Here is a 26,226-nt window from a genome sequence, read left to right as displayed (position 1 = left end):
TGATGTTGATTTTCAAGTTTCCATCATCGGATTTTGAAAAACAAAATGAAAAGTGAAACTAATTTGACAAACACGAAAAACCACTTCCTAAACTGGAAAGCCGCTTAGATATCGCGACTAAATAAAATTCCGATAATTTAAAGGAAGTATATTTTATATTGTATCAATGCAGCAGAAATCAAAACTAAGGTTTTACTAAAGAATAGAATTGGATGGCCTATCACACGATCCCTTGTGCCTCTAAATTTTGTTAAGGGAGTTACCATCCCACTTGATCCCATATAATATTAAAATCCAAAATGTTTTCCTAATTTCCCGTTCAGTTTGTAGTACCTAATGGAATGGGATGCATTATGGATGAGGCGTCTTTTAATTCGATTTAGTTCTATGTAAGCTCAAATTTGAATGAGTCTACTGTTTATCAAATTCACTCACCGCAGTCTGGTGACACTAGACAGCAGATTTCGTTCCCTTTAAAATGGGCCAGGAATCAATATCAAAAAGGCCCCCTCCTCAAAAATTAAGGAGTAAGTGTCTGAGGGTATTTTGATTTGACCCAATCTTTCATAAAGGTAAACAAAACTTTTCTCGCTTTTCTCGTGTTCTCGTAGAACACGTTTCATACGAACGGAGTACCTACATACAAACCGCAATTACTGGCGATTCATTCGCAGATGAATTACGTACGTACGTAATCTTATGTAATGTTGATAAAGACAGATGCAGTCACTTGACCGCGTGTTTGCCACACTCAAAATAATTAATGCGGCGAATTCATAGTAAATTCAGTAAGGAACATTTTTTGAACGGCCCTAGGAAAGAGTTTTGTTTTAAATTCATTATTCATAAATGGCAGTGGTTTCCCTTCCTCTAAAGTTCTAAAAATTAACGCACCCCAAATTTATCACATTGTCCGGTGATTGTGAATAATTGTCCTATTAATTACTTTCAACATATACATGGAAGCGCACCAATAAAATACGAGACGTTTTGGAATCTACGAAGCTAAATTAATAGGGAAAAGTGTTTTCCCGATCATTTTTGGGATAGTCGATTTTCGGTAAAAATACGGTTGCCAATAGGTATTTTGGATCAGAAAAATGAATTGTGGGAAATCGACCCGGAAAAAAACATTTTCGTGTAGATTTTGGCCTGTAGAATCCATAACTGCCAGCAGTTTGAAGATTGGGTTACTAGATCAAAAGTGTTACAACCCTTTTGAATTTTTTTTCGATATTGGTTTTTGGCTATAACTTTTGATTCAGATGTCCAATCAACGAGACGTGAAATCAATTAAGTGATTTCACTGTATTCCCAATTCTTTTGATGAACAATAAGTAACTTAAACAAACACTGCAAAAAAACGCAAAGTTGATAAAACTGAAGAATTTACGAATCTTTGAAACGCTGTATCTCGGAAACTATTTGACTTACAGAGCCCTTTACCCATTAAGGGTTTTAATTGTCACAAACAAAAATCTAAATTGCGTATTTTCGAGTGGTACGTCGCTCACACAGGTCTTTCGATGGCGAAAACTGAAATTTCCTCATCCATATTCACCCTAACAATTTAAAATAAAAAACAGAGATATAGAGATCTACCGACATGGAATTTTTGCCGATATTGCTACGCCCGAAGGCCGATACGGAAAAAAATATCGCCGTATTGGTCATTTTTTTAAAAATAGAAAATTTATTGAAGATTTCAATTTCGTTTAAGTTGCGAGAGGTTGGAACACACCGTCAATTATTTTCCATATTTATTATTTCACGACGGGCACGGCGGCGGCACGTCAGTCGAAGATCTTCACCTTGGCGACCATCTTGGATTTTATTCGCGGTTTGATTTGCGGGATCAATCAAGATCAATTAAATTGATTTGCGGAGTGGCTCACGTGGACGAGGGTGTTTTCGGGAGATAATTTGATTATTTCCGGGAATTTCTTGGAATTTGGACTTTGATTTGATAAATTATTTAAAAATTGATACGATTTTATTTAATTGATGACGTCATCAATTAAATTGATTACTACGTAATTAACTTAATCCGCGGGTCGATTAATTTAAATAGCGGTTTGATTTCTCATCCACTAAATAGTTTGATTCGCGGTTTAATCAATTTGATCTTAGTTTAATTATATAATTAGCGGTCCAATTAATTTAATTCACGGATCGATTAATTTAATTCGAAGATTGCTTAGTTAAATAATTAAACTACGAATCAAATTAATTAATCCGCGAATCAAACTACGTATAGCCAATTCCATGTTTTCCCGATTATCCCGTTTTGTCGCCATCCCATAATTATATGAATGTATCAGCCGATACATCATTATCGGCCGCGGCCGATATTAATATCGGGATCGGTTAATCGTCCTATGATGGAGCGAGCAATGTAAAAGGGCTATTAAGCAAAGGAAGAACACGGAACCAGAAAACCTCATAGAATACAAGAAACTGAGAGCGAAATCGCGGAAAATAATAAAAATTAGCAAAAAGACCTCCTGGAATGCCTTCGTTAAATCTATCAACATAAATACGTCGCCCAAAGGAATATGGACAAACGTACTCAGAATGAAGGACATCAACACATCATTTCGTATAACAGGAAGTAACATTTACAGGCCATGAAGATATAGCCAACGTATTCGCACATCACTTTCAGACGAACTCTGGCAACAATAACTATGATCCCTGAAACTGAAGAAACTGCCTAACAAACAACCAGTACAGCACGCGAGAACTACAGCGAAACTTTTAACACGGATATCCAATTACACGAACTAGATTACTAGACTATGAGTTGGAACAATGTTAAGGTTCTAGTCCAGGCCTGGACGATATCTATTATTTGATCCTTAAGAATGCTCCACTTCTGTTCAAAATTTTGAATATCTCCGTTACGCCTTAAGCACAAAATTTGTATTATACGGCACAAAATGACCACAAACAACATGGTGTATAGGTTGCCTATGAGAGTACGGTTATAACTTGCCATCGTAGCTGTAACAGGTGAATTCGGAAAAAAAATCCTCTATTGTTTAATGTTATAGGACAAGAGGTTTACCAGTGGCAAGATATTCGTTAAAACGAAAAAGAGGGAAAGTGAAGGCACCAGGAGCTCAAAAAGAGTATGCCATGGGATGGAGTTGATAGGGGAGACGCAAACACCCAAAATTTTTTTAAATCCTCATACAAGTCAAGGTTCGAACTGCTAATTAAACTACAGGGAAATGTCCAATGCACTAATTAATTTGAACTAAGCTGATCAATCTCAGTAAACTGAAACTTCTTCTCTACAAAAACAACATAAACTGACTCAAAACCTCGACCGAACAATATTTAACATAGCATTTATTTAGTAGAAAAATTACTAGTTGGATTCTGGAAACTGTGTAGACATATAATGTTGTAAAACTTGCAGTTCGTTGTCAGCTAACATTCACTGGTAATAAAATGAAAACTATAAAAATATATCAAGAACGAGCATACAAAGTACATACCTATTTCATTCAAATCGTCTTACGACTTTATATAATTATTATCTCCTTTGAAACGAACTGATCTGCACATTATGAGCCATTCCTTCTTGCAACATTATATACAGTGAGTTTTTTTTAAATGCGAACATAGGAGTTTGCATGCAATGTAATTTCCCTATGTTCGATTTAAAAAAAAACACATCAATCTATGAGGTGTGCGCGGTTCACATTCCCAAATCGCGCAACTTGTGTGACTATGAACAGCGACTCTATAGTCTTTATGATGAAGAGCACTCGGTAAGATTTTTTTTAAGAAGCCATGTGAGGCCATAGCAACATTAGGAACATTTTTCTTAAACTTACGATAACTTGACCTCACAGGCCACGCACTGACACCACAACTCATTGTGAACCAACCTTCAATTATTTGTAGGTCATGTGCACCTGGTATTGTACTAATTTGATCTATTCAATACATAAACGAAGAAAATAAGAAAATAAATAGCGAAAACAACTACAATAAATGTTCAAAGTGTCCTCTTTGACATTCTAAGCAATAACTTAACCGATTTCGTAATTAAATTGGACGGCGGTATTTTTAAAAATGTGACAGCCGTCAATTATTGTATCTACTACTCATTTGAACTACTCAATAGATTGATGTGTTTTTTTTTAAATGGAACATAGGGAAATTACATTGCATGCAAACTCCTATGTTCGCATTTAAAAAAAAATCACTGTAGATTACGTGATAAATAGGGAAGAGTATAGTATAATTCATTACTTATTTCCTATTCATCGTTCATAACGTGCAATCAAATTCCACTGTACATCAAATTGGTTATGTCACGTTTTACTTTTACGCTATTCGACCTAGGAAAACGGGCGGTATTGATCTTTTACGTATTTTCGTAATCGGCAAACAAAAATGTTTTTCGGTCACATTACTGCCCACAATAACATATCAAAGGTGGCCATGTTATTATTGATCCTCTACCGAAAAAATTTTAAATGCTTTGTGTCACTAATCACTGAATGAGAATATTGCAAAAGAGAGAACAAAACTTCTTCCGGAAAAATATTTTTCTGGGAAATCATCTTTAATTTCACTAGTAGAATGCTCGAGGTGGAAATTCCTCGGAAATATTAATACTGTTGCTATGTAATTTGCAAACATCTAAGAATTCTCCTTTTATCTGTATTTGTGTTTTTATGAAGACTCCATGCCGTTGTTACGAGGGTCGTGGACGTGCCGTGTCCGGAGGCATCTTTGTAAACGTACGCATGCATACGAAAAATGACCCTTCCCCACAACTATTTCGGAATGCGAACTCATTTTAATAACGATTGAATGTGTACCATAGTGGTCTAGTGGCAAGGGTACTCGGCTTGCAAACGCGCGGCTTTGGTTCGATTCTTTGCATCTTTTTTATATTTTTTTCACAAAAAATGCGTAGGTGTCCCAATTCAACTTATTTGTATGTTTAAAATTCTCTTCTCAAACTTTTGTAAAACGCAAAATGCTGCTGAGTTTTCCGAAAGGATAACTCGTCTGCAGGGACGGACCTAGACAAAAAAATTGGGGGGGCAGACATGACATTTTGCCAACTCAACTGTAAAAATTTCCAACTCAAACGGGTAGTATCTATTAAGTATTAAGTGGTATTTCCAAGTCTAATAAATCATGTAAAAAATGTAAGATAGCAGTATACGGTCTCTAATATACTAATTAAAAGTTTTACCAAAATGCCAACCTTGTGTTGAAGAAGGAAGTGACTTTCCTTGTTCCTATTAAAGAGTCCTTTTTTATAGATTTTGCCGCAATTCCTCATTCCTTCAATAGTAGATTTATTACATTTACGATTTACCTACTTTGGGTGGCATTCGCCAACTGGTAATGCAAATTACCAACTCTTGTCAAAATTGCCAACTAGTTAAGTATTGGAGGGGCAACCTGCCCCCCCCCCCTTGCCCCCCCATAGGTCCGTCGCTGCTCGTCTGTTATTTACGAATATGCGTCCCGGGACACCAATTTCCTCTGTTACTAAATAGATCATCGACAACCTCCCCGATTTGGTAATCAGAGTCAATGCGTGAGCGAGCTGATAGTGTGGGCATTTCCAGGAAAGGGGAACGCAATGAATTGTACATGAAAAAGCTTCTTGCGATGGATGCCGGCACTTGCTCACGCTGAAGTCTCGACCGGAAAAGTGTTAGCGTCAGTTTAATTTCTGGTATGCGTATGGTCGATTGCCTTGAACAGTGTAAGACAAGGAACGGGCACAAGGCACTCTTGAATTCGTGCCGTCGTGTGTCTCAGAAGTTAGTCGACTTGCGAGTCCAGTTCATTTCTCCCCTCCCTGATTTTATAATTCCGACTTTAAACTATGAATTACAATTTTAAAGCCTGAATTCCGAGTTTAAAGTCAATAGTCCTCCCGACTTACAGGACAAAACTGTATACCACCTTCATTGTAGACTCATGAACAAGCATGTCCTCTGAGAATCCCTGATGACGCAGGGCGCTCGAAAAGTAGAAAACTCAGTTGGGAAACACTTAAAGCACACCATGCAATCAGCTTGATATCTTTTCTTCTTAAGACACTTGAAAGACATGTGCAATAGATGCATAAGAGATACGGCGCAAACACGGTTTCCGCTGCACACTAACCAACACGCATACTCCCCAAGAAGATCTAGAGAGTCAACCTTACACTGAATTGTAGGGCAGATACAGAGATCGCTGAACTATCAACTGTCCACACTGGAAGTCCCTGTAGGCACTTGGTCACAGTAAAATTACCTCTAGGGTGGTCCGAGTGTCATCATACACTAAAGCAAGTATTACGCAGCAACACCCTTGAACTTGAACTCACATGTTGACATTGGCCTCAAAACAGCTGTTTTATGGTCCAGAGCCGGCTCTTCCACTTACAGTTTCAACTGAATAACTCAAGACAACCAAACCCAGCACAGCGGTAGATGGAAGATGATGTTAGCTAGATTAGTATAATGCCCATTGTGCCTACCCTATTTCCTTCGCAACTCAATAAAACACCCCGTAAAGCTTAAGTTGACCACCCTCCCCGGTTCCAGATAACTGTCGCCAAGAAGCTGATGTCTGCTGATTAAGGCATCATAGTGACACACCACATGCTTCGTAGTTTCATCTACCTCGCCATAGAACTTACACTTGGGCAAGTTAATGTCTCCAAAGGGGGATTAGCAATCCTCAGATCACTTTCCGAAGGGAAGATTTGATATTTGCCCATAGAAGTCAATAGAGCAGGATTGTGGATTCTGCCTCTAAAATTTATACCAAATAAACTTGTTTTAGACTGAAAAATAAATCTCTCCGAAAGATTGGAGCAGAAAGAGCTGGCAAAAGTGAGAAAAATTGGTCGCTTTAAGCGAAACATTAGAACTACCAAACAAAATGTAGCAAAGACTATAGTCTTGCCTCTAAAATTGATAAAAAGTTGCCTTGTGAAAAAAATTAGGTCACTTTGATGATATTAATAAGTGCAATGGACAAACTACCAAAAAATATATCAAATACTATAGCCTTGAATCTAAAATATATAGAAAGTCGACTTGTGCGAGATCGCCTGAAAAATAAGTATTTCTGAAGGCTTATAGCCGGAGGCTGTAGCAGAATGAAGAAAATGTAGGCTACTTTATTATATTATGCGAAACAGTGGAGAAACCAAAAAATTTTCTAAAGACTATAGTCTTGCCTCTAACATTCATAGAGAAACGTCTTGTTTTAAATCGACTGAAAACTAAATATTTCCTAAGCTCTACTTTGATTATATTAAGCGATAAAGTCGACAAACTACCCAAAAATATAGCAAGAAATTTGTAGGAAATCGACTTGTCTTAGATCGATAGAAAAATGAATCTACAATTTCTACTATCGTGGTCTCTAAACTAATAGCGTTTTCGATTGGCAAAACTCGTACTGCACGAGTGTTGCACGAGAAACTGAAGAAATCCATGTGAAAATTGCTCTCAATGGAACATAAATATTCGTAAATATTTGTTGTCATTTGTCCATAACCTCATTTTAGATTTAGGTAATCGACAAATCTCTATTCTAAAAAATGACAAACGATTTCAGTATTATTTATGATAAACGATGAGAAATATAAATTTGAAATACCTGTAAAGGGCCAATTTTTGGCGTTCAGTTTAATGAGTAAGTGCAACTTTTTGTAAAATAGAAGTTATGGCTAGTTCATCATCTTCGCTATCGCTAAATGACGACAAAAAACTCTCCCAACGCAAGAAACAAATTCAAATTGTCGCACGTTTGTTTTGAAAATTTGTTAACTAGCAGCTCCACGAGCTCACGGACCTCGTGCGTCGAAATTTGCACTGAGTGCGTAATTGTTGCATCACATTTGCCAATGGAACACAGAAAATTGCCCTAAAATTACCAATAGAACGTAAAAATTGCACTCGTGCAGCACGAGTTTTGCCAATCGAAAACGCTATAAATATTTGCAGTAGTACAAACAGTTTTTCAATTTTTTTAAAAACCTAATGCCAGACTACACAAGAATTGTGAGAATATTTACCAACGCTGTCGAACATCAAAACGTTGCGTAAAAAATGAACTATTTGCTGGGTACCCAAGGAAATAGTTCATGGCGGCTATTCGATTTGTCCCCGAAAATGAAATCAGACGGAAAACATATTCGTGCTCCTACGTGACGCTTTATACGCACCGTTAATCCTGTGCGGGAAAGTGCGTCCTCGAATAATATCACACCTTTCCACAATTAGAGGTCTGGGTTTTATGTAAGGTGAAGGTGTATTACAGTTGACTTTTTCAAATCATTCGCTACTGAAAAGCGTGTGGGAAATTAATGCCGTACACTATGAAAATGTAGCTAAAGGCGATATTTCCAATTTGAAAGTGGGGATTAATCCTCTACAGCGAGATTATTTCGAGCTTACAAATTCAATTTCTAAAGAAGAAGATTACACTAGCATTTTCCGCAGAGTACCCGCGAAAATTAATATCGTATTTTATTTTGTTTTATAAGATTAGTCGACTGACTAATTTTCCACTTAATCCTAGTGATTAAGGCATCTATAATAAAAAGATTGACAGCGTAATAATAAGCAATATTAATAAAGATCCAGCGAGAACAGTAATGGCCATTATCAATGTCACAAGAAACTGTTCAGAAAGGAGAAATATGTAGACATGACCCAAAAGTGGAGATTGTAAGCCGAGAACGCTTTATGTCACCATAAATAACCCCGTGTTTACGTACACTTTGTACTTCGATTTCCTTTTTGGTGGCTCCAGATTGAGATATAGATTTCCGTAATACTTTTCACAAAGTTTTGTTTCATAAGCGCAATTGAGAATCCGTATTTAAAGTAACGCTAAAGCGCAAACGGGGTGCTTGCCAAATGTTTTGAAAATTCTGCACCTCGTAGATCGGTAGTAAATTTCACTTGTGGGTCGCAAATACCATAAAGTCGTCGACCAAAAATTGTTGTGGTGGAGCCTTATAATAGCGAATTTTCTTCTGCAAAGTGTTTATTATGATGGTAGTGGTTGAAACCATAATTCATATCGGTCGCCTCGAGTGTAAATGACACAGGGAAATGAAACTTTTTGCGCCGTAAACTTTAGAAACGTTTCTTGGATCGTTGCTGAGATGTGGGCCACAAAATACCACTTTTCTGCGCCACATAACGATATTGACCATCTGCAAGGGTGCACGTTTAGCATGGCACCAGTCGCGCTCATATTATACAATCTTCCAAATTTATGCAAAACATCAACTTATTCGCCCGACGACGCCTTTCCAACATCAAGCATGCAAGTACTAACTCTTACCTGAAAAATAATTTCCCACGAAAATTTGTTTAATCGATCGACTCATAAAATTAAATTTTTATAACCAACCGAACCTATGTGACATAAGAGCGCCGGGATAATAAAACGTGGGTGACCGTTTTCGCAGTTCGCGGAAACTGACGCGGGTGAGTCAGTCGCGAGGGTGGCGCCTGCGCCACTCTTAACTCCCTTCAAAGAACTAGTAATCAACCCCGCTGAAAGGTGCGTTCTCAACCGTCTATCTGGCAAGGACTCCGAGATCCCGACAGCAATTAACAAAAGCTCCACTAACCGCTAAGTGACGCGTACAAAGTGATATCGGTTTACTTTACCAGGTTTGATACCAACCAAACATAAAATTGTATTCTAATAGAGCCTGCTTTGGAAACAAGCGAACCCTTCCATTTGGATTATTAGTTTACTTTCAGCTGTGATTGGTACAATTGTGAAAAGTTTTTAGAAATTTGGGCGCCAGTGTAAATTTTCCGACTACTAAATTAATAAAGCAAATTAGTTATTCTTTTTACACTTCTCCATAATTTGTAATAATTACACTTTGTAAAATTCATTTTGAGTTAAAGGTGAAACATTGTATATTTTTCCACGATGATTATTATAGTGCCGTTTAGTTGGATACTACTGTTTTGTTACAGCAGCATCCTCGAACGATATTTTACCGCTTCATTTGTTTTAATTACAGCAATTAAATGGGAAAAACCGGTATTGATTACAAGTCAATTGAGGATTCTTTCTGCTTTATTTGAAATATTTCAGCTTTTCACCTTCACTGAGATCGTTATTTGTATAGTGCAGTGTAGAAAAATGAATTTAGTAGATAGTTTTGTTTATCTAGGTGGTTAACTTAAATTTCTGTTATATTAGCTGACAATATCAATTCACCAGATTTCAAAAAAAAGCGTATCTGTCATTATCAAAACTTTTGATCTAAAAGGATAGGAAAATGCATTTATCGAGATATAGTTATTTCTTCATAATTCAATAACGCCCGAGTTTTTCCTCTTTCGAAATCCCTACGCTCAATCTTGATTAGTCTGTGATACTTCTTAAGGGGTTTTTACTTTCCTTCTTGTTTAAATTCTTGTTGTTTCAAATTGAAGTCTGCCACGTGCGTTATTATCGCCTTGACGCGTCGCGTAAGCTTGAATAAATATTTCAGAATAAGGGTTACATAAACCCTAATTTTTAGCGCGTTAAGTTTTGTTTCTATTGAGCGTTATCTCGCTCGTACGTTTGGGTAGGTTCAATAGACTTTTTTTGACAACCCTCATCATCTGCTAGGGCTATTAGCGGTTGAGGTAAGTATTTACTTGACTTAGTATCTATTTCTATCCTTTCTCAGTCTTTATATCTTACTATAGATATTCACCTCTTTAATAAACTCTGATAGTTCATTCTCTGTTCCTTCTTGGCATAGTTCTTCTACTGTTTTATTGTTTATTCTAATACTTGCTCTCTCGTAGCGAAGGATGTGCTCGACGTGACGGTCTCTTCCCCATCCTTTGGGCATTTCGGAGCGGGATTTCCAACAAGTAGGTGCCCATGCTTTATATGTGTGTGTCCGATACTCATCCGGCTAATGACCACTTGGTCCTTTCTATGAAGCTCCTGTCTGGATACATAGCGTCAGTTGTTCCCAGTATCATTTCGCCCTCCATCATTTGTCTTTTCTAATTTGCTTTAAATATCCAATTTACATCTACCTCTATCAACAACAAATGCATCGTTTTTCCGCTCCTTATCACTTCCACTTTATTTATAATTAATTTGGAAAACTGATCCTTCGAGTTATGTACACTTACTGAACGAGAAGAGGACGAATTCGTTGTCCAGTGGTTCCTCACCTAACTCTAAATCCTGGTATATAACACAATCTGTTCCGCCGTGAATACTGATGGCCGCCGGTGGTAAGGACTAACTCAATGACAGCTCGCAATAGACAATAAACTTTGCTTTGCTGCTGCTGTGGGGATACTTCTGACTTTTTCCCGGAATCTAAAACAAAGTATGCACTACCTTGTTGCATGGTCCACCAAGGGATGTTTCATTTGAAATAAACAACTTTGGCCCTAGTGTAGTCTATTCTCGATAACCTCTCGTTTGCTCTCATAGCTTAGTTGGTGAGTTTTTCAATTGGCATAAGAGTTGTTTGTCGCGACAAACCATATATTTCGCTTCCATATTTTATTCTGACCATTGGGGTTGCAACGGTTATTTTTCGTATGCTTTTAAAATCCGCACCCCATGTATGTTGTACTATTTCTTATTACAAGGTGTTGGGATAGTTGGTAGACGTAACGAGAGCATTTATTGGCGTTAAATTTTTGGTTCTTTTGAAATATGCGGAAAAAAATTTCTGAGATTAAAAAGTCAAGGTCTCAGGAGCATTCCACCAAACAAATGTTACTCATAACAAGTGCAAGTTTTTATTTTGTTGATTTTTGTCTTCTCAGACGTTCGTCAATGTGTATTTGTTCTAAATTGGTTCTGTATCCCCATTATCTGGTTTTGGCTTTGAATTGGGACTTGAGTTGGGAACAGGTCATATTTAAGTTACTTATGCAACGCGGCAAGTTAAACGCAGTTGAAAGGAAAACAAGCTGGTGGGCCAATGAAAATTAATAACATCTCCGCCATTGCTCTTCCACCATGAAGTAGGCGTTACAAAATTAATTTTTTTGCACGAAAATTAGGGATTTTCGTTTTAGCGTTTGGAGAGTCAAAGCGAATAGTTTCGAATAGCGTTCCAAAACCATATTAGAGTAATGTTCCGATTAAACGAGCTTAGAAAAACCAGTCGTCCGTACTTTCAAGGCGACCTAGGGGTCCATTTTTTAGCCAGTGACTTTTTTGGAAAATGGTCATTTGTGTTTTTTTCCTACTACCCGCTTTAAAAATATCGCGAAGGAATTGGTCGAGTCGTATGGCTGGAGACCACTAGCTCATGCGGCTTACCCACCAGACCTGGCGTCTTTTTGCCACTCTGTCCGTATTCGGAAATCAGACTTTTAATCCGGTTTATTATTCAATAGCACTGATCCTTGAACGCGCAGAAATCGATTGGCAAAGGTTTGACATCGCTGTCTCTTTTCGTTCTCGAGTTAGACGAGGCAGACGCACAGATGGACCGAATTTTGTTCGTGTCAATGTAGTGACCGCCTGACCAGTGTCTAAATGGGGCGTTGCCAAAGAAGATTAGGTATTATATTAATTGATTGCCAGACAGTGTTCCTGGGCTCTCACATTAAAGGTTAAACATAATGAAGCATGGTAAGAGCCAAGAGGGTCGTTGTAACATGCTTATTCTTGGTATTGGTAGCGCAAGAAGTAGAGAAAGGGGACTTTAAAGGTGTTGAGGACGCAAAAGAAGCAAAATGACTAGAGGGTTGTTGTGGCATAGTTATTTACTGCTTTACGTTCATTAAAGTTACCAACTATTTTCATTTGTTCGTATAGAGAAGGCAAGTACAGAGTTGGACTGGGTCAAGCATAGAGTGACCCAGTGACCCGGTGACCCAGTTAGTTTACTGACCCAGTGACCCGGTGACCCAGTTGACCCGGTGACCCAGCTTGACCCGGTGACCCAGTTGACCCAGTTTGACCCGGTGACCCAGCTTGACCCGGTGACCCAGTTTGACCCTGACCCGGTGGCCCTGTGGCCCAGCTTGACCCGGTGACCCAGCTTGACCCAGTGACCCATCTTGACCCAGCTTTACTTAGTGACCCATCTTGACCCGGTGACCCAGTAATTAAATTCTTGTTAGGTATCATCCAAAACAATTTCAAGTAACTTTTAATTTAAAAAAAAACTTCCTCAATAATATTCGCCAACAAGCACGTAGCCCAATTTCATTCAAGAGAACTAATACTTAAAAAAATCAAATGCATTTGTTTATAGTTTGTAGTCAAGTAGTCAATGAAAGTATTTAGAGAAAAGATTTATTTGGATTAAGCTAACTAGTAGAAAAAAATTAAATGTGAATGAACACCTGTAAGCAAACTGGTAAGCCCTGAAGCAAAGAAATAACATTATTCTAATACAATTCGGGACATGGAAAGTTTTTTACGGCAGTATTAAAGCAAACATCACAGAAATGGCAGTTGTCAAGCAATCGAGTATTATTTTCAACAAACCAGCATTTCATTTATTTCATGATCTGTACACTTGAACCGAGGGCACTAACTTAACTGCGTTATTCGATCAAACTAGGTTACTGGGTCGAATTGGGTCCCCGGGTGAAATTGGGTCGCTGGTGTCAAACTGGGTCACTGGGTCAAACTGGGTCAAGTTGGGTCACTGGGTCAAACTGGGTCTAACTGAAAAAAGTATGACGTGACTCAGGTGACCCAGTTGACCCAGTGACCCAGTCCAACTCTGGGCAAGTAAATAAATATTAATTTCTAATATATTTTTGCTTGCTCATGGGACGCATCCCTTAAAATTTATTTTACAGTTCCTTTACGAACGGTCGTGAAATTCTGATGAAAGTCGAGGTAGGTATATTTGAGATATCAATTAACAATAAGGCAAGTACCTTGCGTATGCAAGTCCAATTCCCCTTAAGTGCACCTCTTATTTCAAGCATTTTGCATTGAAATCCTTAGGGCATGCTGCCACCCCCTATAAAGCAGCAATCAAAATTAAATTAACATGTCATTATTCTTGCCTTACTACAAAACTACTACTAACTGGTTACTACCACATTATATTTACTAGCCTTAGAAGCTTTTGTAGGGATTTCAGTACCTAAATGTCATACAACGCTTTCTATAAACACTTAATTTGGATGTTAAAAGCTATCATTGCCGTAATTAACTATGCAAATATCCATCGTAGCCGTAATAAGTAATATCCCCCAAAACTGAAAACGACCCATAACGAATGGTAATAAAAAATAAGTTAGGTAAATAGCAACATTCTTCTTTAAAGGGCTATTTCGGGTTATCGTTTAAATGCGCACCGAAATATTAGAATCCCTAGCTATTCGCGTCGCTTGGGATAATCTCAATAAAGTTTAAACAGAAGATGGCTTCATTTTGAATAGTAAAACAGTAACTGTACTAAAGTTTTATAGGAAAACTTTTCTATTTTATAAAATGGAATGATTTGTGCATACACTTTCATAGAAACTTTTCTTATTTGTATATTTATTATACTAAATAATTTTAAAAAAGATTATTTGATGGTCGTTGTATCAGTATCCGCTCCTGGATTAAGAAATGAATAAAATTAATAGTCGTAAATGGTGTAATATATAAAATTCATGCTATAAGTTTCTTATGCTTGTTCCAAAGTATATCAATAAACCTTTAGGGTAGGTAAACTAGCAGTTTTCCAAGTTGCGTTTATTGAAAAAGGAAAGTTGCCGCTTTACTGCAAAGTTTGCATTTAAAAGGGGATTGACGGATTAGGCACAGAAAATATCGTCAAAATTTAACGAGTTTGCATTAAACCTGTGCATTATGTAATTATAACGATATTTAAATGGAAACTTTCGGGAATAATCCATAGTTAGTAGACAAGTTTAATTTGATTTGCGAATAATTCCAAAGGGGGTTTGACGTTATAAATGATTAAATACCATTTCACGGGTAAAATAGGGATGCATTTTCCAATGGTTAATTCACGACGAAATAAAACTGAATGGAAAATGTTCACCACTTCTACACGATAACAGTAGACTACTGGACATTAATTTAACATCAAGAATTTCTGAAGGAAACAGAACTTTAGATACAGTTTAACCTAGTTGTACCTACTTCATTACTTACTTAACGAATCGACATTTTCCCAAACACCATGTTGTTGAGACATAGATAATGCGATTTTCCATTCAAGTCTACAAAACGAAATTACCTGACGTTTACATCGGAACCACAAACTATGTACGTAATTGTTCTAACGACCTCTTTTGAGTTGTCGCGCAACTTCATTTTTTGCAGTTTCATCTGCTAGAAATAGTGTTTCTGCATGGAAATAATTGGCCATTATGTGTGAGATACATAAATTATTATTATTGGTATTTATTCTGTCAATTTTCCACCTTTTTCACACCACATACTTTCAAATTTTTTTTCCCATAAACCAACCATTTCGGTTTTAATCAAAAGCTGATTCTTCTGATGTACTCAGTTTTATATTCCGTTCCCTTTCTTCTTCGCTGACTGACTTAATCAGTTGAAGATAGAAAAATTGTGCTTTTTGCTATTGTTAGCAGGTAATTCGCAATGGACATTCGCTGTGAAAGACCGCTGTATATTTTGTGTATACTCATTTGAATACCAGTAAGTCTATATACTAACGTTTTTACATAACACCACAGCTGTATTGTCCGAGGGCAATTGAAATTATTATGAAAACTGGTACCCAAGACAGTTGCTATTTTTCCTGATACCCACTTCTGTAAGAAATAGGTACTGCATCAGCCAATCTGTCATTTGCCAATCTCCATGCAATCTCACCATCCTTACCTAATGTTATTTTATTAAAAAATGTATTCCATGTCTAGCCACTTTCCCAGTTGTTTTTCTCTAATGCGGTATGAGTTTGCAGATAACTTTTCTTGCAGGGATTTTCGAGTTTTCTTACTCAGTTTTGTCATATTTCCGTCTATATTTTCAAATATAGGCCGAATTGGCTCTTCGTCGTCCTTGAGGTGTTGCATGTGTTTGTGTTAGAAAATAGCTCTGCATCCTCAAATAGTGTTTTTCCAATTCTATTCCCTCCCTTTCTGAAACACGATCAACTTTCGTTCTTAGCTCCTCCGTCGTCTACGGTTTTAAAACCCACCGCACCCCAGCGATTAATAAACAATGATGAGTTAACTTCCTTAATAAGTTTAGAACTGGTTGTTGGTATTCTCTCCTTCTCCAGGAAACCCCTTCACTTCCATATCCAACTTATTCACCGCGTCGCATCCACGATGGACAAAGGAAAATGCGAGTGATCAGTTTGCAAGTTGAATAACCATGTCATGTTAACCAACTTTCGGCTCGACGGATTCGCTTCAAATTTTGGACACTTATATTAGGCATACAGAAAAGGAAAATAACGAGGCGGATTATTGAAGAAAAATATTGGAGCGCCACAACGACATCGAACTCTTTTTTGTTGTCAAAAAGCAACCTAAACTTTTTATTAGGGTATTCGAAATTTTTCTGTGTACAACCTAAAAAAATTGTGCCAGGTTTTATTACAAAAAAAACTGAGAAAAAAATGTCAAAGTTAAAAAACTAAAATTGTCTTGTGGGAATTTGAACAATTTAGTGTTTATTCAGACTTTATGTGTTAAAGCCATTGAATCTAGCAATCACCCGCCTGGGATTTTAGCTTCGCCACAGAAAAATGTGACTACTGAACCCTACCACCACGACAAGGTGTACCCCATGGTAGGGTGGTGTTGGTGCAGTTGCAGAACTGGGCTCAGGCGGTGGTGGATGCTGCTTCGCATTAACGGTGTTGTATGCCGAGGTTTCTATTGTTGCTGGTATATCGTCTTCAATGCCCGAAGACATGTTGTTCTTAACAATAAATCAAACAATAATTCCGTTAACTTACAAACGCCGTTTTATCAGCGGTACGTGCAGTCTCTACTGGAGGGAAATGGTTTTAGATCAATTTATATCCACTTCTGCGAATAGCAAACCCACAGAGTGGCATTGTGAAAGCCTAAAGACTCCATGAATAAATAACGTGGCAATGCAGAGGCTGTTGGGTACCCTGCGCCATGAAAGATTTATGAAAAAGATAGTTTTTAATTTAATCTAAAGCTGAAATTTGTGATTCATGATCCCTAAAACTGTTAAGTAATATCAAAATCAAATTGATTCAAATAAAACGAACGATAAAATTCGTGAAGGAGCTCATCGTTGAGGCAGAACTTTTATCCAATATTTAAATATGAAGGTTTATATTATATATCCATCGAAGGATATTTTAACGTTCATGAAATACGAACGAACAGTTGGTTATAGTCGTCGCTATAATTTGCTATATTTGCTAATATGCAGTGGTGTAAACCCTTGAATTTACCGCTACCATGAGCAGGTGGTAAGGACAGATCAATATTCGCTAGCCCTCACGTACAAGCAAATAGCCCCAATGCCTCATCTTCGGAATGTATAAAATTCGCCGCAAAGGAAGCAGTGTAAATAATTGAATAAATCGCAAAGAAGAAGGTGAATAGAAATAAAATCGTCTCTTAAAGAACTTGCATCGGAGGGTATACGGACTTACTGAAAAAAGTTCCTCCGCACGAAATCCGATCCTTTATTTATTTATCTTCCCTGAGAAATTAACCTCAAAATATTTGAAGTGTATTAATCATTTCCCTCGACAGTCAAATGAGAGTAAGATATTGAGCAGTTTACTTGTACCCGAGGGAGTATAAAACCATCCAACCAATCAGGGATTAAGGCTGCAGTTTCCAGCCGCCTTTCTGTATAGAAGCAGTGCCTAATGTTTCATGCGATACATCGCTCGTTTGAATTTATAACTACTAAGCCTCAGACATTATATGAAGGTTAATTTTCTAATTAATGCAATTGAAAACTAAACCCCAATTTTTTTCCTAGTTTGTGCAGATTAACAAATATGGTATCCAAATTGTATTCGCTACGCCTCGCCGACGAGGTATAGTGAATGATGCGACACAGATTATCAAGCAAGCCCCAGTTTCTAAAGCGAGATCATTAATATTTCTGTATGTGATGCGCCGACATTTTCCCAACTTAGAACCCTAATGAGTACTGCACTCCAAGTAATCCCTCATCATGCAGAATTAATCGAAGGTTCTATTTTCATAACTACACAAAAATCGCATACCACTTCATTTAGTCCTACCTTTGAATGCAAAGTGACACCTTATTTTGCAGATACTGCAAATTCGACTTGCTTTCCTTACAAGATAGGTAGATGAAAAGCGAAGGCTTCTCGTAATTATAACTTTTGTGAAGTTTTGGTATCAATGCGAACTTGGGTTAATTCCTCTTTTTAGTTGCCCGTATTTGTAACTTCCTGCCAAGTGAAAATAAATCAAATAGCGCCTATTTTAGGGTAGTTAACCACAGATTCTTATTTTTTCAATGCCAGTTTAGTTTATTTAGTAAAGTGTATATTGGAAGGTGTCGCTAAAAGCTATACGTAAAGTTATAGAAACGCGCTAAACAATATCGGCGTGATTGCACTTCCGTTGTTTCAATCAAAATCATTCTCGAGCTTAAGAAATAATAATTTTATTGAAACCTTTGAACAATCAGTATCATAACCGAAAAAACTCATAAACCTTTACAGATAAAAAATAAAGTGAAAGTTAATAACAACAGTCATTTCCGCGATTCCGCTACCCTTCCTGTTTATATCCGTTTGTGAAAACTGGCTGACTGACTTAGAAATAAGTAGTAAGCATTTATTTTTATGTATAATTAATAGTTTAATTAGTATAAAGCAGAGCTGGGCAGTATTCGATTTTGTAAATACTTTTTAGTATTCAAATCCTTTAAAGTATTCAAATACTTTGTAATTAAATACTTTTATGGAAACAATATTTGTATTTGTAACTCAAATACTTTCACAAATATTTAGTATTCGAATACTTCGCAAAGTATTTGGATACTTCGTAAAGTATTCGAATACTTCGCAAAGTATTTGGATACTTCGTAAAGTATTTGGATACTTCGTAAAGTATTCGAATACTACGCAAGGTATTTGAATACTTTGAGAAGTATTCAAATACTTCGCATAGTATTTAAATACTTAACCTTCCGTTTTTATCAAAAATCGACTACTGCAAAATTTCTGGAGAAAACACTTTTTCTTATTAATTTTGGTGCGTAGAATCCAAAACGATTCGTACTTTTTCGATTAGCCCTCTCAATAAAAAGTTATAGACAAAAAACCAATTTCGAAAAAAAAGAGCTGTAACTTTTGATTTAGTAGCCCAATCAAACTGTTTGAAATTATGGATTCTACAGGCCACATTCTATAAGAAAATTTTTTTTCTGGGCCGATCTGAGACAATTTAGTCTTCGGGGATCAAAAAAAGGCAGTGTATAACCTTCCTTTCTCACCAAAAATCGACTACACCAAAATTTCTCGGGAAAACACTTTTTCTTATTAATTTTGGTGCGTAGAATCCAAAACAATTCGTACTTTTTCGATCAAACTTCTCAATCAAAAGTTATAGACTAGAAACCAATTTCGAAAGAAAATTCAAAGGCCTGTAACTTTTGAACTAGTAGCCCAATCTTGGAACTGGTTGAAATTATGAATTCTACAGGCCACATTCTATAAGAAAAATTTTTTTCTGGGTCAATCTGAGACAATTTTTTTTTCGGGGTTCAAACAAAGGCGGTGTACAACCTTCCTTTTTCACCAAAAATCGACTACACCAAAATTTCTCGGGAAAACACTTTTTCTTATTAATTTTGGTGCTTAGAATCCAAAACAATTCGTACTTTTTCGATCAGACTTCTCAATCAAAAGTTATAGACTAGAAACCAATTTCGAAAGATAATTCAAAGGGCTGTAACTTTTGAACTAGTAGCCCAATCTTGGAACTGTTTGAAATTATGGATTCTACAGGCCCCATTCTATAAGAAAATTTTTTTCCCGGGTCGATCTGAGACAATTTTTTTTTCGGGGCTCAAAAAAAGGCAGTGTATAACCTTCCTTTTTTTACCAAAAATCGACTACACCAAAATTTCTCGGGAAACACTTTTTCTTATTAATTTGGGTGCGTAGAATCCAAATCAATTCGTACTTTTTCGATCAGACTTCTCAATCAAAAGTTATAGACTAGAAACCAATTTCGAAAAAAAAATTCAAAGGGCTGTAACTTTTGAACTAGTAGCCCAATCTTGGAACTGTTTGAAATTATGGATTCTACAGGCCACATTCTATAAGAAAATTTTTTTTCCGGGGCGATCTGAGACAATTTTTTTTTTCCGGGCTCAAAAAAAGGCAGTGTATAACCTTCCTTTTGTACCAAAAATCCACTGCACCAAAATTTCTCGGGAAAACACTTTTTCTTATTAATTTTGGTGCGTAGAATCCAAAACAATTCGTACTTTTTCGATCAGACTTTTCAATCAAAAGTTATAGACTAGAAACCAATTTCGAAAAAAAATTCAAAGGGCTGTAACTTTTGAACTAGTACCCCAATCTTGGAACTGTTTGAAATTATGGATTCTACAGGCCACATTCTATAAGAAAATTTTTTTCCGGGTCGATCTGAGACAATTTTTTTTGCGGCCCTCAAAAAAAGGCAGTGTATAACCTTCCTTTTTTACCAAAAATCGACTACACCAAAATTTCTCGGGAAAACACTTTTTCTTATTAATTTTGGTGCGTAGAATCCAAAACAATTCGTAACTTTTTCAATTAGACCTCTCAATAAATAGGTTATGGACAAAAAACAAATTTCGAAAAAAAATTCAAAGGGCTGTAACTTTTGATCTAGTAGCCCAATCATCAAACTGTTTGAAATTATGGATTCTACGAGCCAAATTCTATAAGAAAATGTTTTTTCTCGGTCGATCTCAGACAATTTTTTTCCGGCCTCAAAAAAAGGCAGTACTTTCAAGTTATTCAAATATTTGAGAACAATTTAGAAATGTTTAGGGAAAGTTTCCATTGTCACAAAATCAAATATAAAAATCCAATACAACTGAATACCGAACGATCCTGGAGTGAAACTTTTTGACTCGATAGTCTACGTAACTTAAAAACAATAGGGCCCTTTCTTATATCCTTAAGACCATGTGTACCAATTTTCAAAGCGATCGCACGTTTGTAAACAAACTATCATGCACATGGACAAACGGATGGTAAAAAATGGATCTGTTCCAAAATCGCTAGGATTAATTTCGGAAAAATACTTTTCAAAGTATTCGAACACTTTTTATAGTATTCGAATACCTTTGATTTGTGTAAAGTATTTACTATTTAGTATTCAAATACTTTTTGAAAGTATTCTGCCCAGCTCTGGTATAAATGAATATTGTCTTTTACCATATGAATGAAGTCTTACCACTCCGATATTTTTACACGTAAAATTGTGACGCAATTTCTTCCGCGCTGAGCGATGCTGTTGACTGGTAATAGACCGAATATGCACTTGCTTTGGTTTACACTTTAATTGGGTATTATTGCCCTAAACGACAATAATTTTAGACACCTTTTAAAATATTTCGCAATGTTGCAATGGTGCGCGTTAAAAACCTGCGATTAGCATGCGAGCTTCTCAACTACTTTAATCGCACTGCATAAAATTTACCGTCTGTCTTCGGTCAAAGTATAGTCCCTCTATTCTAAATTTAAATTTACAACAAATTATGTCTACGTTTACAAAACCTAATATACATTATATACAGTGGATTACAAAATTTTATTACTTTACGCCCAGGCCAAAAAAAAGCATTATGTGTAAATGAATGTTTTAGAAATAGCGCTTTTAACAGTACGGCGGCCACCTATAGTCCATATGGGGAGGTGTTTGAACACACACGTGATGATTTTCCATAAAGATAGAAGATTAATTTACTTACGACGGGGTAATAAAATTGGATAACGAAAGTCCAATTTCTCATTTCTTCAATCGTGTAATACCTTCAGCATCTTACAAAAGGAGGTAATGATGACAACTATGTCGTCATACTTAGAAGGAACGATTATAATTGACCATTGACACAATTAATTTCTTCCGACGTTCCGCATCAATTTCATCTTCATTCCTATCGCCAATCAAACTTCGAATTCCTTTTTTCCTATTCCACACAATGTAGGCCATAGGTCCTCCTATTTGATCCATGAGATCACTGTACTTGAATCACTCCAAAAATACCTCTTCATATTTGCCAACGAACATAGAGTACAATCGCGCTCCTAGTGTAGCTGCAAGCAATTCAAGCCTAGGAATACACATAGATTTTATTGGGGTTGCACTTTTAAGAGGTATATATGAATTTAAGCTTTTGTTTTTGTTGGTACATAATATATCATCTCCGTTTTTTGTATAGGTGTCAAGTAATTAATGCGAAGTGTTGCAAAATGGCTGCCAAGTATGCTGCAATCAAACTTTTTAAATTTAATAAAGTATAATTTAAGTACAAGTGGGTCAAAATGAAATATTTTACAACCAAGAATAGTTTATTCTTGCAAAAATTGAATTGAATAGGATATACAATCTGAAGATTTTCTGGAAGTCGAAAAAAGTCGAAAAAAGAAGTCAACCAGAAAGTTTATTGAACAAGTCAGAAAACACTAATGAAGTTAATGGAGTCAAGGTTCATTTTGTGAGGAAATCCCGCGGGAACAGCAGCATCTATATATTTCCCGATGTTCCCGATGAAAGTCATGCGTACCAGAGGGAAATTCTTGGAAAATTAACGAATTATGAACATTTGCGCTACGGAAAAGTGAGATTTAATTAGTTTTTTGTTTTGCCCCAAAGCACTTCTCATTCTGCTACGAACCAGGGGCAAAATGAAAAAAAAACTGACATTAATTAAAGACTTATCTCTTAAGTTTGCCCAAGTAAGTTTTTTTTATTCATATAGAATGCAAACATGTGGATTATTACTAGTATTTCCTTATTTTGGTTTTTTTTCTATTTTTAATTAAATATTCAAGTTTAAGCTTTCCCCACATTCTTTAGGTATTATTTAGAATATAGTAACATATATCGATCTGGGACATCCTATCTATTTAACTGTATAGCTTCGTCTTCTTGTTCAGAAGGCGCTTGTCAATGAATATACATGTATGGTTAATACAAAAATTATACCGTCCATTATTTAAGCAAAAGCACGCAGGAAATGATGTTATCCTTGCTGTATACGAGCGACATTTTTACCCCTGCTAATGGTCCTCAGCCGCAAAGCGAATAAATTTCATTTTCCATTCCTCCTTCAGACATGGTCATTTTCTACACCCGCAAATTATAAGGGCATATATTAATATACCACGTCCAATTAGTTTAAAACATAATATTTGCCATTCACTTATATGTATGCAGAGAATACAGAAATACAACATGAATACCTTGCTCGGGCTCGAATTAATGAAACAGCAGGCGCTATAAATCACAACCTTCACCTCGTAGTGGAATGGTCGAATGCAAACTGCGTGGACATTAATCCTTCGAAAATTGTAGTTTTGGCAGTATTTATATGAGTGAATGATCGTATAAACGACTTCCTGTGGGGTTGGTTCAACTGTACTCCTAAGGACATTTCTAGAGATTCGTATTCTGCTCTATTATTTCAATTTCCCGCGGCATATTCTAATATGACTACTATTTCGTGGTATTATTTCATCGGAGCGTTATTATAATAAATGCAAACGCTGTCAAGTTAAATTTTTTCGATTTTGTTTATAAATAAACGCATTGAGGCGGCAGACCTTGAACAAAGAAAAATTTGAAAATCTCCATTCATTCTAGACTTATCGACAGACAGAGAATATGCCTAAAAGCTTTCGGCGCAAAATCTGTGTTAGTGCTTTTGTGCGGTTTATCGACTTCTTCCACTCGATATGTAGCAACATTTTTATATAAAGACAAAGTAATGGTCCTATAGCATTAAAATTGGTGGCTCTCTCTCTGTTTCTGGTGGAAAGACTTTGATTTATTTTAGGACTTTATTTTTTAAGTGGGCGGGGTTCCTGCCAAGGTTGCTCTACCAACCCAATCCACTATGCATTTGCAAATATCCACAATTTAGGTCTTTACTAAGTCTTAAAGTCTACGTAATGGACCTACTCCTGGAATTGGTGGCTTTATCTCTGTTTCTGGTTGTCAGATACGTAACGGATTGTGGTACCAATTGACCCATAACCGATTCGTTTGGATTTAAAAAAATTAATTTTGAATGAAGTAAACGAAAAGAGAAAAAAATAGTTTCTACAGGCCTTTTCCAGTCAATCTGCGACAAAACATCAAAGTAGGTAATCGCTTTAGAGTTACTCGTATTTGAATTGATACTACCTCTGTTTCCGGGGGTTAAATCTTCATGGCTACAAATTTTCTCATTCTACAGAGCCAAATCTATTAGACATTATCTTTTTCTATTCGATCTGCGACAAATCTCTCATCCCTTAAATTTTAAGAGCAAAATAAAGACCTTTTCGTTACATACTCTTTGAATTCATGGCCTTTACCATTTTTCTGGTAGTTCGATCTGGATGGTTCTACACTTGTTTTACAGGTGAAAGTTTATTCAAAATCGGCTCTTTCCGCTCGATCTGCAACAAATGTCCTAATTGCTAATTTTTCACGCAAAGTAATAGCCTTAGCGGTACGTATTCTTTAAGTTCATGGCTGTAACTCTGTTTCTGGTGGTCAAATCTTGATTGCTATACTTTTTTGACCAAATCACAAATTACCTTTTTCCATTATATATGCTGTAAATCAATTTAAATGGAAGTAAGAATTGATGAACTCTATATTTCTGGTTCGAACGGTGACTATAATTTTTTTCTATGCTACAGGCCAAAATCTGAAAGAAATCGTCTTTTTCCTTTCGATTTGCTGCAAATCTCTTCTTTGCTAATTAGTGATCATTCTCTTTGAATGGATAGCACTACCTTTGTTTCTAGTGGTCTAGTGGGATTTTATCGATTCCGCATGCCAAAATCTGCTCAAATTGTCTTTTCTGTACGGTCGGCGATAAATCTCCCCCTTGCTCAATTTTAAAAACAAAGAAATGGTTTTAGTGTTACATACTCTTCGAATTGAGGGCTCTACCTCTCCTTTTTGTCGTGATACCTATACATTTTTTGGATTTGACACGAGATCATTTCTAGAAATGTTGCTGATTTTCCCTTTTATTTTTCGCAGATTCAAACGCAAAACTACAAACATACACGTATACGCGCGTATTTTTTCTTTAGTATATGCCCTTGTGGGATAATCCACACTTAGGTCACGAATTTAATCAAATTATATTACGCACTTTTAACACCAAAGGTGAAACTTTTATTTATATTCCAAACGTAATAATTTTAATTTAATTTAATGATGTATTACGGGAATAACCCCAAAAGCACAAACATATTTCGGTGTACAGTTTCAACGTACTACAAAAAAATAAAAATAAAAATAACTGCATTTTAAACTAAGTATTAAATTAAGATTAGGTACAAGTAGAGCTGATAAATGGTAGTTTATATATATATTAACCCAAAATGCCAAAAACTATAACAAAAATAATCATTTTAAAATTATAAAAAACAATAATCCAATAGCTCAAATAAAATGTACAGATCCTCTACGAAAAATACAAATACACAAGTACAATTTTTAATCCCTTAGCAAGGACAAAGAAAAATAAAATAAAATAAACCTTGGGGAACAACTTAGATTAGGTAAAAGTTTTCATCCTTTTCTGTTAAATAGTTCTGTGCCTCTTTTTTGAACTTTATTAGTGGGAATCGAAAAAAATCCAAATTTGGAACGGAATTCCCCGACCCGCATAAGCCGTTCAATTGGTCCATTGTATAAATAATTAGTCCTGACCCAACTGTTTGCGAAAAGTTTCGCTTGACGTAAATCCCTAGTAGGGATATGTATTTTAAGGTTTTCTAACAGAAATGGGCAGTCGAGCATTCCATTAATCAGTTTATACAGGAACATAATGTCATACAGGAATCGACGCGATGCAAGAGTATTCGTGTTAATCTCAGATAATAGCGCAAGATAATTATTTCCAATCAAGCCAGCTTTGGATGCATAAAAACGGAGAAATTTGTGTTGCACTCTCTCTATCTTATTAATGTGAGTGATTAAGTATGGCGACCACACTTGAGTACAATACTCCAAAATAGAACGCACAAACGAGAAGTATAATGTTTTAATCGTTAACGTATTC

At 36.2% G+C, this 26,226-nt stretch overlaps 1 long non-coding RNA gene across 1 annotated transcript in view; it reads right to left on the bottom strand.

The window, feature by feature from the left end:
• The window catches only part of LOC116167321, a 75,312-nt gene extending 65,839 nt beyond the window's left edge, over positions 1-9,473 (bottom strand). Inside the window, exon 1 of the long non-coding RNA XR_004144504.1 lies at positions 9,343-9,473. This is a non-coding gene — a long non-coding RNA (uncharacterized LOC116167321). The remainder of the gene's footprint in view (positions 1-9,342) is intronic.
• Positions 9,474-26,226: the final 16,753 nt, after the last annotated feature.

Source organism: Photinus pyralis, unplaced genomic scaffold (genome assembly GCF_008802855.1).
Source record: "Photinus pyralis isolate 1611_PpyrPB1 unplaced genomic scaffold, Ppyr1.3 Ppyr1.4_LG3b, whole genome shotgun sequence".
Classification (NCBI taxonomy): domain Eukaryota; kingdom Metazoa; phylum Arthropoda; class Insecta; order Coleoptera; family Lampyridae; genus Photinus; species Photinus pyralis.
Note: the sequence above shows the minus strand (reverse complement) of the source record. Positions and strands in the feature narration are given on the sequence as shown.